The sequence below is a fragment of the Myodes glareolus genome, chromosome 9 (genome assembly GCF_982192425.1).
Source record: "Myodes glareolus chromosome 9, mMyoGla1.1, whole genome shotgun sequence".
NCBI classification, from domain to species: Eukaryota; Metazoa; Chordata; class Mammalia; order Rodentia; family Cricetidae; genus Myodes; species Myodes glareolus.
Window position 1 is genome coordinate 86,511,227 of NC_142034.1, and position 12,163 is coordinate 86,523,389.

Consider the following 12,163-nt stretch of genomic DNA (forward strand, 5'->3'; position numbering starts at 1 on the left):
GAACACGACAGAACTACACTTCACATTGGGAAATATCAAAGATTTTATATTTTATATTACTTATAACTATAAATCAAACCAGAATGTGCTAACCTGAGACTGGAAATACTCTCTGTAATTTTACTGTTTCTGAGACAAGGTCTACCCTTTCCCTAAGACAGAGCTTGGGTTGCCTCCTTGTCCCCTCACTGGGTATTTGAAGGTTAAAGGGAAACCACGTGAAGACTTAATTTTCTCTGCTGAAGCAGTGCCTTACAAGTACTTCAGTTACTATAGCATCTTCGGTTAATAGAACTGTCTGTGTGTGTGAGGGGGGGTGTCCACTGCTAGAATCTAGTGAAGAAAAGCTAGGGACAATCCTAAACATCTTTCTAAAAGGACAGACCCTCACAATTAGTAATAAGCCATCTGTAAGGCTAATAGTGCTGAAGCAGAAAAACATACTATTAACTTTTTCAAGGCAGAGTCTGTCTTAGCTCAATGTTAGATTTCTTTTTACTTTAAAAGAGATTTGTCCCGTATCTAAATTCAGTGGGTCACTAACATAGTGATTGATTTTTATTTTATGTCTATGATGTTTTACCTATCTGTCTGTATATTTATGGTGTGCATTCACTTCCAAAAGAGACCTTAAGAAGGCGTCATATCCCCTGGAACTGGAGTTAAAAAGAATTGCTAGATTTTCTGTGTGTACTAGGAACTGAACCGGGCCCAGAGGAAGAGTTGGAGGTTCTCTTAACCAATAAGCCTCATCTCCAGCCCCCAAATAATGTTTAATAAGTGAAGAGTTGAATTAAAGAAGGAAAAAAAAGGGTCATTGGATAGGTGGATTGATGCATGACTCGGGCAGGTGGATAAAGGCAATAGCTAAGCATTCTGAGGAGTCTATCTGGTCCTTTCTGGTCTTGGTAGCATTTTCTTTTCAGGTCAGAATTGCTATTTATTATCTGAATTACAGTCTAATCAAGACACCAACAAAGATGTTGACCTGTGCAGCTCTCTTTTTAAGCGTGTGCTTGACCAGCTAGCTGAAGACTTGTTAGAAATATGAGTAGCCCTTTGCTGGTTGTTGGGTAACAGGGTCATTTGTATTCTGTTCCAATGTGCTGAGAACACGCAGCTTGTTTTATCATCCATCTTGTTGCCTTAATGCTTCTTCTAACTACATTATTCTCAGAGGCCGTTGAAGAACCTGATGTGACTCCCACCTTAAACACTCTCCGAAGGGTTTGGTCTCCTGTTTTCTCGGAGGCAGATGAACTCCCCCTGATCTGTGAGGTGGAAAGCTGATGCACTTTCTGTTGCCCAGCCCCACCGCCTTAGTCTTCAATCAGCTGCCACGTGTTTTGGTTTGTGATGCTTTTTCAAAATATCAACTGTGTCCGAACTGGAGGGAATGTGGCTCAGAGAGATGATCCCTCAAACAAAAGGCACCCGTGTGTTAGGAGGTCTTTATTGCTCCTTCACTTGCATTATTCCGGTGCTTGCAAGTGCCCTCTGAATTCAGGTAAAGGAATATGTGAGTGGCATGGGATTTTTCCGTCAGGCTTCTGAAGTGGTTCCCATCTGTGCACAGCCTTGCGGAATTATGAGCTGGCTCTGGTCAATGAGCACCACCAGCAGCAACAGCAGCATCCTCAGCCGAAATCATGATTCCTTGTTCGTGCTGCTGAGAATAGTTAAAACAACAAAAAATTACTTTTTTTTTAGAAAAAAGTTCAATGATTAGAAAAACTAATATTAAGCACACCAAAAATTTGTCTTGTGAATAAATAATCTCCAGAATTTCATTGAATTGCTTAGAAGGTACATCACCCAATAAAAATACTAGGGAAAATTCCAAGGGGACCAGATGTTTCAATTGAGAAAACATGAACTAATTACATCGGTAATCAATTTTCTGAAATTAGATTAATAAAATATTGGTGCTTAAATATAGTAGCTAGTTTATATACTTTAAACATGTCATTACATGCTCTCCCCAAATTCTTCATTTTGAGATATAGTATTTATGTTTTTGCATGAAAGTGTGTATGTGTGAGTAATTTAAAGGACAAAACAATATTATTTTGTACCCATTACAAGAATGATAAATTGAGCATTATCATATACAAGAAATTTCCTTGTGTCTTCTCTAGAAGAAACAAGTCTACTTTTCTTCCCCACTCATGATTTCCTCTGTTTAACAACCATTCAGAACTTTATATCAGACAATCCTTGGATTGTATTTTTAACTTTCCCTCTATGTGTGCCTCCTTAATGATTACACCTTTGACTCTTTCCCTCAATAAGAAATACTTGAGACTTAGAATGGGATCTCTCCTATGCCTTCGTTCTTTCTGTCAACATTGCATTTCTGACTTGTTGGTGTTGTGATGTGTAGCTTTGGGTCACTTATCCCGTTATGTAATTATGCCACATGGGGCTATGTATTATTTTTGATAAGGATCTTGATTGTTTCTATTTTTCACTGATTTCTCTTGCAAACAGTGCTCCTATCAACAGGTAAAATATATATCTTGCCTCAAAAGTTTTTCACTGCAATGTATTTAGTAAAAGAACTGTGAGTTTGATGCTTGCGAGTACGTATGTCAGGAATATTGTATATATAACTAGATGCCTGGAACAGCAGTGAATTCTCCACACAGAGAGGTCTCACAATTACTTGTACATGTATGCTTACTCAAATATTATATCATAGGTTTTCCTTTCATGTTTAGACTATTGAATTGATTTGATACTATATTGTGTATTTATGATCCAAATAATTTCTTTTTTTCCATATGTTTCCTAACTATCTGTAAAAAAACTATAGGAATGTTCCTTGTTTTACTAGTGTGTGGTGTGTCATTAGGCCCTCTGTTCCATTCCATCAGACTAATAGCCAATTCCTGCCCTGTACTAGGCCAGATTGTCTTTTATAATGGAGGGAAGACAGTGTGGATTGAAAATGAAGAGTCCCTATCACAGAATGTGTTTCTAGCACTGATTTTGTTTGGTGTTTAAAACGTTGATTGTTTTAAAGTTTCAAAGACAAATCTACAATCAAAGGGCCTGAACAGTTCCTTCCTATACCTGTCCTTGTCTCTCCCAGGTTTCAGATATATCCATGGATGTTGGTATTCTTCAGTCTATAGTGGCATCACCTCAGTATCTACCCTTGACCTCATATATACTTTGATTAGGTGTCTCTTTAAGTAGCTATTTTTCCATAAAGCCTCCAGGCATGTTAGATTCCTGCCCATTCTAATTCAGTGAAACTAAATTTTGGTTAATTTCGTTTGTATAGACACTTTATCCAAGTAGAGTCATGTTTTGAAGTACTGGAGGTTAAAATTTCAATGTATTTTTTAAGCAAGAGAAATATACAAAACTCACCTTTATATTAGCTACATTATCACTATGATCAGAATATATGACTTAGACAATTTATGACAGGAAGCATTTATCTTGGCTCATGACTTCAGAGATATCAGTCTATCGTGGCAGGGAAGGACAAGATAGAACGCAGCAGTCCATGTAATGTGAACAGGAAGCAAAAAAAGATAATGCTAAATCTCAGATAACTTCTTCTTTTCTCCCTTTTATTCCACCCTTTTGGAAGGTATTGCTCATATTCATGGGAAATCTTCCCTCCTTGACTAATTCCTTCTAGAAACACCCTCCCTAAACACAAGCACGGATCCCTCCTTGGTTAATTCCTTCTGGAAGTGCCCTTCCCAAACACAAGAACAGATCCCTTTTTAGTCAATTCCTTCTGGAAACACACACACACACACACACACACACACAAGCACAAATGGGCATCATCACCAGTGAGTCTAAATTTAATGAAGTCGATGACGAAAATGAACTGTTACAAATTTTATCAAATAGTTCGGATTTAGAGAACTGATCCCTTTGGCTGGCATTATCCCCTTCTCAGCTGCATAACGACCACGCTACTGGTGCCACACAGTTGACAGCTTCTAAGATTCACATATGATTGACAGCATGCAGTATTTTTCCTTCTATGTCTGGCTTTTTCTCACCTAGCTCAATGTCCTTTACTAATTTCCAATACTGCAGTTTGCGACAAGGTGGATGAACCTGGAAGATGTGCTTTGGATGGCTTCCATCCTTAAAAGATAAAAATCCAAGGTAGTTAACTCCAAACTGAGAAATGAGAGCCATCAGATCACATCCATCCCCAAGATGGAACTGGTGATGTCATTGTCAGATTTGTGAAGCGGAGGGCACCTCAATGAACATTTCTGTTCTTAGTAATGGTTCACCCAACTCTACTCTTTGCTTAGACTGTGGTCCATCATTTTCCTTTGTGCATGTGCATCTTTCTTAGAGTTCTCTTCAGATACTTCGCTGACTTGTTTTTGTTTTGTTTTTAATGTCGTAGTATGAACAAAATGATTGGCTATTTATGCTTCTTACAAGTATAATTACCACACAAACCTGACCAACACGGAATTCCATTTGAGAAGAAGTGCTGTGATGCTTATTTCTACAGGTTCTTGAAATAAACTGCTTGGATCTATAGACAAGTTGAAGTGCTTTTAAACACTGTAATTGCCTTAGGTCTCAGTTTCCCAAGAGAATTATTGTAATATTGATTTCTAGTGCCTTCCACATGCTACTCTGTGAGTACGGACTGTCACTGAATAGTGCTATATACATATTTGCTTAACAATAATGGGCATATAAGTTTTACAAAATATCAGGTATATGCAGAGGTTTTAATCTTTGCATCAAATTGAGGAAAAATGACGAGTTCGTGTATTTGTTCTGTAGTTTTATTTCTTGAATACATAGCCAGTTTCAGGTGTTTTCCTCAGTACTTTTTTCTTTCTTCTAATCCTAGAACTCAGCACACAGTATGTGTTCCACTATAGATGATACAAACAATATCCCTGCCACAACAGGGCTTTCATTCTAACTAGAGAAACAGGCACTGGGATAAATATGGAGCACGAATCCCCCAGGTTAAACAGACTATAGAAAGAAAGTGGAGAGGAGAATGGAGTTGAGATGGGAAGGTATTTTAGAAAACATCTTTATTGGATGTATTGCTGACTGGAGGAGATTGGAGGAGAGACCTGAATGGTCTAACTGTCTCCCAAGCACTGGAGATAAAGTGTGAAAGCACTGAGCTGGGAATGTGCTTGGTAAGTTGGGGAAATAGAAGTGGCCATTAAGTTAGTAAGATAAAGAGCTCCTTCCATCTGAAGTGTCTGCTAATGCCGGATATCACTATCTATGATACACATAAAGGGAACACGGCGTACCGCAGAAGTGTTCAGAGAGGGGCGAAAGACTTTGTCACATCTGAAATGGTCAGTGAGAGCCTGGTGAAACAAGAAAGTTCTGGCATGGACAAGAATCCACAGATACCCTTCACAATTTGTCAAGAGAATAGAGTCACCCTCCTGGGGGCTTCAGAGAAATAAAAACCCTTGGCCTGCATCTCCCCCTGCCTCTTACAGGTGGGACCCCAGAGGCAGTGTCCAGATGAACACTCAGGGTGACTCTCCTTCGTGTTCTGGCATTGCTTGTTGAACTTTTAACAGACACGTGCTCTACCCAGGGACCAACTACAGGCAAGTTCTCATCTGTAGGTCACAGACAGGTCATGGGGTTTTGAATTTCTGACAAACTCCCAATACATCAGAACTCACATACTACACGCTAGGCCCTCTCAGTAGAGGTCAGCCGACCTCTTCTCCAAAGGACCATGTAAATATTTTAGGCAATTTGGGCCTTACTGCCCCTGCTGTGCCATTGTAGTGTGAAGGAATTATGTGTATAAATGAATGACCACATTTTTGTAAAACTCTATTTCTGGGCACTGGAATTAGAATTTCATAAAATTTTTATGTATCTTGAAGTATTATTCTTCTTTTGATTTTTTTCAACCATTTAAAAATATAAAAGCTATTCTTAACTCATAGGCCATAGTTGGCTAACCCTGGCCTAAAATAATGCTGTGGGGAGCAGACTACCTCCATGTTTTTGCTCCACATTTGTGTAACTAGGCACAAAAAGGCAGTTCAAAATATAAATTTCTCTAAAAAAAGAAAATAATAAAGACATCTGAAAGAAAATATTTTCTCTATATTAATATCATATAATGAATCAGTATGTATCATTATTTATTAAAACATATATTACTATATTTATCAAAATATAATACAGACTGAATGTTCATGCATAAAATATCATTTATGGTCTATATTTATTAAAACGGTTGAATAGAGAATAATGATGATAAAGATGAAAATGTGAACCAGTTTTGAATATGTTGGCTTGTGGACACAATTGCTGTACTGTTTGCTTTTCTCCTGAAGACAGAAGCAGTCTCAGGCTGCAGAAGTAAGGGACTCAGATCTAGTTCAACCTGAGAGAGAGCCTTCCTAGAAGCAGAAAGTGTTGGTCTGACACCTGACTTCCCTAGGAGATCAGTTCCACACTTATGACCATTGTATTAGAAACTTGACTTTAACAAGCACGGTAAAAGGGTCTGAGGACCAGTTCCATCTCTCTTGACTCTATTCTCTTTTAGATTCTGTCTTTTGTTTTGCCTTTGTTAAGTTTATGTGTCCATTCTGCTTAAAGTTTTAAGAACCTCCTAGCTGGCTTTTATCCCTGAGTTCTAGCAACTCATTCCAATTCAATTACCAAGTGTCAAAGAAACTCTTTGAAATCAAAACTCTGATTCTGATCATTCCTTGACGCCTTTCTCCCAAAGCATCCATGGTTCAACTGAACCATTCAACATTCCTTCTTCTGGCATTCTAACCTTTTCCATTAAGCTTCATATTCTCTTATTTCTGCTCATTGAGTTATGATACACCACACTTGGGTCACAGAGGAACCTTCCACAGGTAACACATCTTCCTGTGAATGGGTTTGTTTACCTCAGATGTGGTGATCTTCCACCTTTTTTTACTACTGTACTTACTTTGTTTAAATTTGAGCATCCTTTCAAAACCCACTGTAATTATCACCTCCTTTGTAAAGGTGGTTATTTACAAACACACACACACATACAATCAAACATTACTCATAGCATTTAAACTATCTTCATAACTTTTAATGATTATGAGTTTTCTGAGCTACATTTCATTTTCCTTTTGTTTTTCAAAAAGGCTCCTAGAAACCAATCTGTCAGGAACTGACTTCTTTCATTGTCTAAAGAAGAGTTGGGCATTACATCATTTGGGTGTTCTAATTCTACAGCATCGTCCATAGATTGATTACATGTGTCCCCATGTCTGTACTACTACACCACCGCATTACACTGTGATTGCTCAAATTCCTTTCCCAGTCCAAGCTTATGAAAGACAGAACATTCGTTAACTATTATAGTCTCTTTCCTCAGGCCATTTCAGGGTCCCCATCAGCATGTTTAGCCTGCTTGACCTTCCTCTGCAGTGAAGGTCAGACCTGAGAGAAATCTTTTATTGCTCCCTCTTTGCTTATGCTTCTGATTTCTTCCTTCTCATTGGCCTCTCTCCTATGTTTTCCCATTTTGAATTTCAAGAAGAGCAATTAAACAAAAACCTAAGGTGTGTTCTCCTCATGTTGGGGGTCCCCAGATACAAGAGGTAACAAGTTAACACTTCTCTCTCATCCTCACACATTTATTTTCTTCACAAGTTGGAGGCTAATATGGAGGCTAGCAACCACATTCCATTATGCAGTTGAAATTTCTGCCAGAATTAAGCAAGTTCTTCCACAGAAGGTAGATGATCCTCCATAGTATATCTTACCTCCCATTGCTGGGTCTGCACAATTGACATCACAGCCTGCTTAGGAAACCATCATCTTGATCCATATTTCTTTTAGAAACTGTAATATGTTATTAAACCCCTCAGCATCTGAGAGATATCTGGTAGTTATGAGGCAGTCTCCACTCATCAAGGAGATTTTCCATCTCATGCTAAATAGAGAGAGATGGCCAGCCTCAGGTTCCCAGCACAGGTTTCATTCTCAAACAGGCCAGCCTTGATTGTTTGTTCTCTTTCCCATCCCAGGGAGCATGCAACCACAACTGTAGTAAGAAGGCAACCTAATCTATACCACACAGGACAGGTAGCCATACCCAGATTTCCCCCACAGACACCCTACCCTTGCACAGACCAGCCTTAGATTCATGCATCTCAGCACCCATTTCAGGGGTCATATAACCAGTCCTTCTCAATTCAACTTTGATTCCAGCCCTGTATGAGTGCCAACTATGCTATGTGGCACTTCCTGAGAAGGTATAAACAAATGTCTGCTCTCCCCAAATGAGTAACTAGGGCCAAATAATAACAAACTACAACTTGGTGAACCAATGAATTTAGGGAGCTTAATTGTAGGAGTATAGGTAAGGAGCTACTACAGGAACAGAGATGGCTCAAAGGGAACTATATGACCAAAATACCATCCCCAGCATGGGTGGCAGTTCACAAAAGCCAGATCACTGGAGCTAACACGTGATTTACTAGCAGTTCTGCAGGTCAGAATATCTCTTCTTCTCTTTAACAGTCTTTACTGTTCATACAATCCATGGAGAAAGAAGCCTTGTGGGTCTAGTAAATTTCAGGGACTTTCTGAGATTTGCAAGTTGCTTATTTTTGGGGTTCTAACAAGCCTCCTTCTGAAGCTTCCTGAATGTTAACCTGTTTCATTTAGAGACAGAATGTTTCAAGTAAAAAGAATTTGTTATAAAACCCTCTCTTAGACCTTTGAAGTCCTTTTTTCCCTCAAAGACCCTTCCTGAAGTCTACAATTTGTACAGAAGTTCATCACTTACTTAGCTCTTCACTCATTTACAGCATATTTTCCTTGATTGCCTCATGTGCTCACTAAGCCTGTTTTATTTGCATTTTCTTGGAAGTATGCATGACTCATTGATATTTGTTTATAATCATCTCCTTTGCAATACTATTATAGTGACTTTTACAATTGACTTTCTTAAGTAAATCCCATAAAGGAGAAGACTGAAGTGTTAGAAACATAGTAGACCCTGAATGGCTCGGCAAGTAAAGTAATTTAGAATAGCTATGCTTTAAGAGAAGACATAAGACCTATTTTATCTGCTCTTCCATTCATACTCAGGCTTTATTGGCCGAGAGTGCTCTATGTAGCCTACTTCAGTGTCATGAAAAGACGCTGCATAAGATGTTGCCATTCCGGTTCATCTAAGAAAGCAATGAGCATCTACGGTAAGGAGTCAAACAACAGTTGAGGTGAGAGAGACTCCATAAGAAAGGATTAGGGACCAATAAAACAAGATGTGTATCTTTGTATAAGAGGACATTAGTTAGAGTGTGTGTCTTCATGTATAAGCATGCAAAAGCAAGCATGGTCGTGTGTGTGTGTGTGTGTGTGTGTGTGTGTGTGTGTGTATTCTGTTGTCTTTTTGGTTTTTCTAAAACAAGAAAACTCTAAAATTTAGCCTTAATTAAAAAGTACATGTCAAGTTATTTTAGCAAAGACAAGAATCACAGCAATACGCCATTTTTTTAAAAGACACATTCTAACAAATGAGAGCACTTTTGAGTGTAACATAGGGGGGAAAAAGCAGAGTTTTCCATAATACAAGGACAAAGGTTAGGGTATGGGAAGGCTAGAGGTTAACATAAATCTAACATCAGGAGTTTAGGTCTAATAAAGAGACTGTGGAGTAGGCTTGAATGTTTCCAGTACTCATCTGATTTGATGTTTCTCCAATAACATATCAGTGATACCAGGGCAGAAATTACATTGCTGGACATCTGCTTCTGCCGAGCTTAACTGCCTTGGCAGAGAGAATAGCTCTCCTGATGTGCCTTTTGAAAAGTTATGATGGAAGTCATGGCTAGAGAATAAATAAGGAGAGCTCGCTGGCCGGTTTCAAGAGTCTCTTTCCTGATTACTATGGCAATTTTAAGTATAGGAAAGGAGTCTTAGAAAAGGGAGAAATACTATCAGGAGCAAAAAGCTGTATTTAAAATATAATAGAGATTCCTCCTTGCAGATCTCCATTGCAAGTCATCTGAGGCCATGGGCCATTGCCAAAATCCCGAGGGCTCTCAAACTTGAGAGGCAAACGTGATGTCCACATCAATTCCTACGGCAAGCCTATCAAGTGCTCTCAGCAAAGGCCCGGTGGATGGCACAGGCCCGGAAAACAAGGAGCCATCCGCATTATCTCTAATTGCATACCATGCGCTTTGAAAACCACCCACAAAAATATCACACTGGAATTACAAAGGAACCGTCCTCATTATCCTGATTATCTTCTTCTTATGGAATTAAAGAAATAACAGTGTGCACAGCAATTTACAATTTTTCTTAGCGTTATAAACACATCAAAAACAAGCTCTGTTGAATCAAGGCGAGTTCAAGAAACAAAGGCAGTAGGCAAACCCGCAGGTACCTGCATTTTACCTCTGCTTTGAGAGAGTGCTGTGTGGTTAAAAGTGATGCCTTGTAGTTGGGCGGTGTGGCCTACTGCTAGAGTACCTCCTCGGCGTGCACAAGGCCCTGGGTTTAGCCCTAGCACCATGCATAATTTTTTTTTTAAAAAAAGCAGATTAAATTGTGGTCTGGTCAGATGACTCAGGGGACACTGTACTTGCAACAAAATTATGAAGACCTGAGTTCAGATCCTCAGAATGAATGAAACAACAACAATAAGCACCCCAAGGTTTTCTGATGTAGACCTATACCTTGAGCTTGTTGTATATCCAGGTAGCTAGATTCAGGATTGCTGGTCAGCTATTCTAGAAAAACTGTGATCTTCTGTTTAACAGGAGATCCTGTCTCGAAAAATAAAATGTAGACACGATTGAGAAAACCTCCCATTATCAAAATTTTGCCTAAACAATTGAGTGTATCTGCACACACACACACACACACACACACACACACACACACCACCTGTATGTATACATGAACACATACACACACGCACATATGTGTGGCAGATGTTCTAAACACATAGAACCTGTTTGGGAAAGTGTGTATTATAAAGCAGGAATATTCATGTTTTATTCCTAGAGAGCTCATTATAAAATGTGCACAATACAATGCACACATCAGTGAAGTACCGATAGGAATAATGGGAAAGACTGTGCATAAACTTTTCACGAGCAGTAAGCACATGATAAGTAATAGACTCTAGCTGTCCTCATTGTTTCCTCATTGTGCAGAACAGCTCTCAAGTCCAGCTTTGTTGAGCTGGTTGGATGGCTAATGCCTTTCAGGAAGGCTGAAACGCATGTGCCACGCAGTCTCATTTCATGCCAAAGGTATACTTTCAAAAATGACTCATAATTCAAAACTGACATAATTCGCGATTAATTTTGCCATTGGAACAAACAGAAAGTTACTGGAGCAAATTCTCAAGTTGCTTAAATCTGTAATCGTTATAGCTTGGGGAGTTGATGCTGTGACCATGTCACCTCCATTTTTTTCCACCCTATTTGACTTGTCATATAGGGCAAGGCTGCAAACCGAGAGGGTGGCTGGATTAACAATCTTCAGTTTCCTCAGTATCATCTTCAGTAACTAAGACTACCCTGTCCTTAGTTACTAGCAAACTTTGGTAGTCGTTTAGCTTCTGTGGCATTCATCAAACTGAACTTCTTTTCCACCTTATTGCATTTTTTACCTAGGACATTTCCGTTACAAGAAAGATACTTCTTTAATTTCTCAAAATAAAAGTAAAGTTATAGTAAAAGGAAATGCTGAAGTAGTTGTCAACCAGATCGGTCACAGGGTCCGCCATTTGTAAATGGCGGCTTAAGTGCTTCCTGTTGGTAAGGATAGGAGAAAAGGTTCAGCCCACACTGGCAATAAAATAATCTATAGCCCACTCCACAGTTTCAAAATGATGTAATGTTTGACAAATTTTAAATATCTGACAGAATTTATTTTGAATTTTATATGTAGCATTTGATTTAAAATATATTTAAATTTATTTAAATACATCATTCAATACTTTATATTTATTAAATATTTTATTTGATTTTTAACATGCTTATAATATGTTCAGATTCAGTCTACCTCCCATTGTCTCCCCTTCAATCCTTGACATCACCTAGTTCTCCTTTTTCTACCACCTTTTTATCTCCCTCTCTTTTTGTTACTTAATTCTGAGTCTTTTTAGTGCTGTCTATATGCGCATTGGTGTGGGGCA

General features: G+C 38.7%; 1 long non-coding RNA gene across 3 annotated transcripts in view; it reads right to left on the reverse strand.

Moving 5' to 3' along the window:
• Window positions 1–1,437: 1,437 nt before the first annotated feature.
• Window positions 1,438–12,163, reverse strand: part of LOC125401565 (uncharacterized) — a 59,511-nt gene continuing 48,785 nt past the window's right edge. For all 3 annotated transcript variants that reach the window (XR_015738687.1, XR_015738689.1, XR_015738688.1), the window contains one exon: window positions 1,438–1,669. This is a non-coding gene — a long non-coding RNA (uncharacterized LOC125401565). The remainder of the gene's footprint in view (window positions 1,670–12,163) is intronic.